Here is a 7,500-nt window from a genome sequence, read left to right on the forward strand (position 1 = left end):
TCCTGCTTCTTCGTCTTCTTCTACTTCTTCTTCTCTTTCTTCTCCTCTTTATACAAGTTTCTCGGTTTCATTCCTCTTCTTCTTCGTTGGTTTCTTCTTAGCTATGTCATATCTTCCTTTAGTCATCTCTCTCTTTTCTTCTCTTCTCTCATCCTCTCTCTCTCTCTCTCTCTCTCTCTCTCTCTCTCTCTCTCTCTCTCTCTCTCTCTCTCTCTTTCTCTTTCTCTTTCTCTTTCTCTCTCTCTCTCTCTCTCTCTCTCTCTCTCTCTCTCTCTCTCTCTCTCTCTCTCTCTCTCTCTCTCTCGCTCTTTCTCTTTCTCTTTCTCTTTCTCTTTCTCTTTCTCTTTCTCTTTCTCTTTCTCTCTCTCTCTCTCTCTCTCTCTCTCTCTCTCTCTCTCTTTCTCTTTCTCTTTCTCTTTCTCTCTCTCTCTCTCTCTTCCTCTATCACATGCACTCGCACATACATACATGCATAGATACATACACGCGCCCGCACACACACACATACACAGACACATAGTTGACTCACTTTACAAATGTGAAACTGAAATTGAGATTGTGACATGATACCCAGTGGGAGCGAGAAAGGGGGTAAGGGGGGGGCAGAGGGGCATGGGTACCCCTCTGCAATACCACGTCCTCGGTCCCTTGGGTAATGCAGTCCTTATCCTTCAACGGGATGCCATACACAGTCACTCGATTTCACGGGCTCCTCCTGTAGGATCCGCGCGCCATTCTGGACCCAGCCCGTCAGCTAAAGGACCCCAGAGTGACGAATCCAGAGCCTTAACTCCAATCCTAGAGACACAACCCGAGGCCTCTGTACCCCAGCGAGACCCCAGAGCGTCCCCTTCCCCCCCACCCCCCTGGAGATGCGGCATTATTAATAGCCATTTCGTCAACAACAGTCAAATCCAGCTTTATCCTTTGCTGTCTCCCTCCCTTCCCTTCCCCTCCCCTCCCCCTCCCCTCCCCTCCCCTCCCCTCCCCTCCCCTCCCCTCCCCTCCCCTCCCCTCTCCCAGCTTCTCCCCTCCCCTCTCCCATCTCCTATTCGCCCCCTCCCTATCCCCCAAAGGCAAAACCCCTCCACGCAATAGCGAGTCCCATTCTAATCATCCATACATATATATTTTTGCGTATACATGCATGCGTGTGCGTATACATGTGCGTGCGCAGACTCCAGACTCGCCTGGCGTCACCGAGGGATCATGAGGTCATGCTCCGACTTGGTCACACACTGATCCCCCCTCCCCCCCCCAACGCCCTCGCCCCCCACGTCATCCCCAAACCGTAAGTGTGATACCATACTTTCGTAATGACTTCGAAAAAAGTACCAGGCCACGCAATCTCCGCTGATCGACAGTCATTCAACTCTACGGACGGTCGACGCCACGTACGGCCACGGCGAGTTTCAAGGTTATATTGCAAATGCCCGATGCAAGGACGAGTGACATTTAAATCAATCTAAAGTAATCTCTCCCTCTCTTTCTCTTTCTCTTTATACTTTATTCTTTTTCTCTTTCTCCCTTTCTCTTCCCCCTCTCTCTCCCCTTCTTCCCTTCTCACTCCCAATCCCTCTCTCTCTCTCTCCTTCTCTCTAAATCACTCTCTCTCTCTCTCTCTCCTCTTCTCTCTCCCAATCCCTCTCTCTCTCTCTTTCCTTCTCTCTAAATCCCTCTCCCTCTCCCTGTCTCCTTCTCTCTCTCCATCCCTCTCCCCCTCTCTCCCTCTTTCCCTCTCTCTAAATCCCTCTCCCTCTCCCTGTCTCCTTCATCCCTCTCCCCCTCTCTCCCTCTTTCCTTCTCTCTCTCTCTCTACCCCTCTCACTCTCTCTCAATTCCTCCCCATTCTCTCTCACAATCCCTCTCCCTTTCTCTCTTTCCCTCTTCCCTTTTCTCTTTCCCTCTCCCCTTCGCTCTCTCAATCCTTCTTCTCTTCTCTCTTTCCCTCTCCCCTTCTCTCTCTCTCTCCCATGACACACATACATAAAGTTAAGAACATGGACGTCTTGACACCATTGGTACACAGACCGATATATGAATATTCAGAAAAAAAAAAAAATGCAAATTGGCAATAAACACAACGGCCCAAAAGCAAGATAAAAAGAACTCAACATCACTTTCACAGCTATCCAATTATCATGTTCGTCTCATTGCCTCATTTACGCTAATTACTCTTAATTCCTCAATTCTCCCAATGACCCGAATTTAGATCTGTTCTCTAAGGGAAAAGGGGGATAGAGCAATGAAGAAGGATAACAAACAAAAGAAAATAAGAGAAAGAGAGTTAGATTCCTTAATTAGCCTTGAGTGCTTTATACGCAGACGGCATAGTACTACTACTATTAGTTTTAGTAACATTAATATCTATTAGGAAAAGCAAAAACCAGAAAGACAACTATTACTCCGACTTCTACTACTGCTACTACTATTAACCCATACTACTACTACTACTACTACTACTACTACTACTACTACTACAACTACTACCAATAACAACAACAACAATAACAACAGTAAAAAAAAATACAATAACCCGGATCCCAACACCAAAAACAAGCACCTACAAAAAACAGTCAACGCAAACGCTATCAGCAACAAACAGAACCTTAGTGTGTTTGTTCCAGAGTATCTGAAACAAGCGTGGGACGGAATCACTACACGTGCCGAAGCGGGGCTTGTCACGCATGACTCATAAGCTAAATCTTGTTTTTATATAAGCGCTGATTTAATTTTCTGCGAATATAGATTTAAGGATGATGATATTAACAATAAAAATAGAAGAAAAGATTCTAAGAAATGTATCAAAATCGAGGGATGATACTATTACTGTATCTTCTTGTGCTTCTAGCTTTATCGGAATTCCTTGCACTTAATCTTTATTTACGATCGTTATCATTATCATTTTTATCGTTGGGTATTACCCAGAACTCACAGAAATAATAGCAAACAAGTGATAAAAAAGAAAGGAAAACAAAAAAGCGATGGAAAAGATGGAAATTTAGAAGAAAAAAAAAAGAAATGAAGAAAGAACGAGATCGATTTCATTAAAAGTTTCAAAAAACAAAACCAAGAAAAGGAATGACGACAAAGAATTCGCTGAAACGTTCAAAACTAACAAACAAAAAACAAGAAAAGGATAAAAAAAAAAATGACACAAAGAGACTGAAAGAAGGAAATGAGAGGAGACACAACAAGACCCAAATCAAGAAAAGCCTAATAACACAGCGAATAAAGGGGAAGACCGAAAGGGGAAAAGATCGAGAGAAAGAAGCACAGACCTATAATTAAAAGGCCGTCGACGGAGCGCAGGCACAGGGGGATCTCCAGTGTCCCTTCTCTATTCAGGCAGCCGGTTGCTGATGTCAACCCCCCTCCCCGCTCCCCCCTTCCTCCCCCCCTTACCTTGTTTCGCCACAAAGCCCCCCTGTCCGTTCACCCTGCTTACCCCTGCCCCCTTTCCCTTCGTTAGCATACGGGACAAAAGCAGGACAGATTGTTTCACACAGATAAAGCAAAACAAAACGAAACGTTAAAAAATCCTACGCACCACTGGCGTTCGCGGACGAGATAACATTATATGCTAACGAAGTGTCTCCGCATACAAGGCACACAAAAGTTCTAAAAATGACCGCTACTTTTGTTGCTGTCGTCAGCGCCGTCTCCGTGACCGCGCCCTTCGCGACGCCGCCCGGCCGCCCGGGGACGCTTCCACGGGCCTGACGTCAAAGGGCCCCGTCGCAGCGGAAGGGCAGCTGTTTCCTTTTTATTTAATCTATAATTCTCCCACCTTCCCTCCCTCTTACTCTCTCTCTCTCTTTGTTTTCTCTCCTTTCTCCCCATTGTAATAAAAAGACACGCACGCATGTAAACACACACACACACACACACACACACACACACACACACACACACACACACACACACACACACACACACACCTGTGAGCTTCTTTTACACTTTACTACAACCGGGATGACTGACCTTTACAGATCATCAATAATATCAATTTAACAACACCATCATCACAAGTCATAACAGTAACTACATTTCGTTGATCGTCACCATATGCAGAATCATCTCTACACCAAAATCACTATAATTATTCCACTGCTGTTGCACACCTTTGCAAAAAATAAATTCGTTCAATAAGCACATACAGTACCATTCTCATTAAATTTCGCCGACGTTTCAACTTTGACATAATTATCATTAACTCGAGCTTAAAGCATTTGCAGTATCCCCCCCCCCCCCCTACGCCTCTCTTCTGTCACATACAAATTAATTGCACGCGTAAGCTAGGCTAGAAAGAGAAAGATAAAGAGAAATACATTATATATATATATATATATATAAAAATAATATTAATATAATTTAAATAATGTGTGTGTGTGTGTGGGGTTTTGTGGGGTGTTTTGTTTGGTTTGTGTTATATTGTTTTAATAATTTGTTATATAATTATTTTAATATATTATATATATTATATTTATTTATATTTGTGTGTGTGTTTTGGTTTGTGTTTGTTTGTTTGTGTGTGTGTTTTGTGTGTGGTGTGGTGTTTTTTTTTTGTGTGTGTTTTTTTGGTGTGTGTGTTTTGTTTTTGGGGTTGGGGGTGTGTTTTTTGTGTGTGTGTGTGTGTTTTTGTGTTTTGTGTGGTGTGTGTTTGTGTGTTGTGTTTTTGTGGGGTGTTGTTGTGTTTTTGTGTGTGTGTGGGGTTGTGTGTGTGTGTGTTTTGGTTTTGTGTGTGTGTGTTTTGTGTTTGTGTTGTTTTTGTGTTTGTTATTGTTGTGTGTTGTGGGGGTGTTGTTGTTGTGTTGTGGTTGTGTGTGTGGGGTTGTGTGGTTTTGTGGGGTGTGTGTGGTGAGGGGTGGTGTAACGTACACACACACACACACCCCACACACACAACACACACACACAAAACACACAACACACACTCACACACCCACACACACACACGTACAACACCAAAAACACACACACACACACACACAAACACACACACACGAATTACACACCCCACATTTTTTAAAAGTGTGTGTTTTTTAAATTATATTTATATTATAATATATTTTATATATATAATATGTATATTTATATATATTTTTTATATTATATATATTTTGTGTTGTGTATAAAATGTTATATTTATATTTTATTTTATTTTTATATTTTATATATATATATATTGGGGTGTGTTTGTGTTATTTTTGTTATATATATGTATATTTTAATATAATATATATTTATTTTATATTATATAATATTATATATATTTGGGTGGGTGTGTGTTTTTGGTTTTGGTTTTTGTGTGTATGTGTGTGTGTGGGGTTGTGTGTGGGGTGTGTTTTTTTGTTTGTTGTGTGTGTGTGTTTTTGGTGTGTTTTTGTTGTGTGTTTTGTGTTCCAAAAAATCAATAAATGTAAAGATGTCACAAAAAAATTAATAGAACGGGGAAAATTTGGAGGAAAGGGGTAGAAAGGGTAGAGAAAAGGGAGAAAGAAAGAGAGAAAAAGCGGATCTTTTTTTTTTTTTGGGAAATTTGCCCAATTTTGAGAGAAAGGGTGAGAGATGGAGAGAGAGAGATGAGAGGGGAGAGGAGAGAGGAAAAAGAGAAAAGGGGAGGAGGAGGAAAAGGGGAGGGGGGAAGAGAGATTGGGAGAGAAGATGAGAAGGGGGAAAATAGGAGGAGGAGAGGAAAAGGAAAGGGGAGAGAGAGAGAAAAGGGAAAAGGGAGAGGAAAAGAAGGGAAAAGAGGGAAAGGGGGGAGAGAGGGAGAGAAGGAAAGAGGGAATGGGGGAAAGAGGAAAAGAGAAAGGAGGGGGGGGGGGGAGAGAGAGAGAAAAGAGAGATGAGAAAAGGAAAGGGGAGGGAGAGAGGGAGAGAGAGAGAAGGAGAGAGGAAGGAGGAGAAGAGAGAAGAGGGGGGGGGAAAAGGGAGAGGAGAGGAGAAAAAGAGAGAGGGGAAAAGGAGAGACGAGAGAGAGACGAGAGAAGAGGGAAGAAGAATGGAGAAAAGGAGGGAGAGGGAGAGAGGGGAAGAGAGAAGAGGGAGAGAGGGAAAAGGAAAGAGGGAGAGAAAAAAGGGGAGAGGAGGAGAGAGAGGAGAGGGGAGAGAAGGAGAGCGGGGAGAGAAAGAGAGAGAGGAGAGAGAAAACGAGAGAGAGAGAGAGAAGAGAAAAAGGGAAAAAGGAGTTTGGAAAGGAAAAGAAGAGGAGAAAAATGAGGGATAAAAAAGGAAAAGAGAGGGGGGAAAAAGGAAAAAGGGGAAAAAGAGGGGAGAGAGAGGGAAAATGGAAAAGGGGTGGAGAGGAGAGGAGAGAGGGGAGAGGAAAGAGAGGAGAGGGAGAAAGAGCGAGAGAGAGAGAGGAGAGAGGGGAAGAGGAGAGAGAGAGGAGGACGGAGAGAGAGAGAGAAGGAGGAGAGAGGAGAGAAGAGAGTAGAGAGAGAGGATGGGAGGGGGAGGAGAAGAGGGGGAGGCGGGGAGGAGGAGGGGAGGAGAGAGGGAGAGAAGATGGAGAGAGAGAAGGGGAGAGGAGAGGGGAGGAGGAGAAGAGGGTTTCCATCTCACCTTCACCATCGCTGACAAAGTGCCATCCCCTGGCGCCGAGGTCTACAGAAGCACGACATCAAAAAAAAAAAAATCCCCACGAGGCAAAAAAACCCTTTTTGTTTTTGTTTTGGCCTTTTTTCTCGACTTGAAAGCAGTTTCCTACACCCACGCTATTATCTTTTGGTGCCAGCAAGCAAGAGTGCCAACGAGGTGATCGCCCCTGGGTTTTCCCGATTTTTGTAAATTTTGGGGCGATATACACTCTCTGTGGCACTCTCACCCCCCTCTCCCCTCCCTCCCCTCCTGCGCTCTTTTCCAGGGCCGGGAAAAGTTTTTATTTTCGACGCGATAGTTGAAAGGTCCCAGGGAAATTTCGCCCCTCCGTGAGACTGAGTGAGGGGGGAAATCCCCCGGTTTGTTCTTTTATTACCCAAGGGTTTCCCAAACCCGGTTTTATCGGCAAAGGGTCGCCCGTTCCCCCAAATTTTTTTATCATTTGTTTTAAAAAAAAAAAAAATTAAAAAAATTTAAAATTTTCCCTCCAAAACCCGGTTTTTAAGTCTTGTGCACCATATTTTTGGCCCGCCCCCGGAAACCCCCCTGTGGGGTTTGGTTAATACTTGCGCTGGGAGGGAACACCTGTGACAGGTAGACTGACCCGGGCCTCAGAGCCATCCACTGACAGGTCCCTCCTTCCCCCCTCCTTAAACCACCCTAGTGCGCCCAACCCAACCCAAAAATGGCATTTTATCTATCGGAAGTATGAAAGAAGGGCGCGGGTGATTGGCGACGAAAATCTGTGACACTAATAGAGGCAGACTAATTTGCATCTGTATGTTAAGAGATCCAGTCCTAAATAATATACCGAAAGTAATTAATTCACAGAACAGGAATTACCACGTTAACTTTACTCCCAAATAGCACGTTTTATGTGAACCCGATTCCGGT

The sequence above is a fragment of the Penaeus chinensis genome, chromosome 18 (assembly GCF_019202785.1).
Source record: "Penaeus chinensis breed Huanghai No. 1 chromosome 18, ASM1920278v2, whole genome shotgun sequence".
NCBI lineage: Eukaryota > Metazoa > Arthropoda > Malacostraca > Decapoda > Penaeidae > Penaeus > Penaeus chinensis.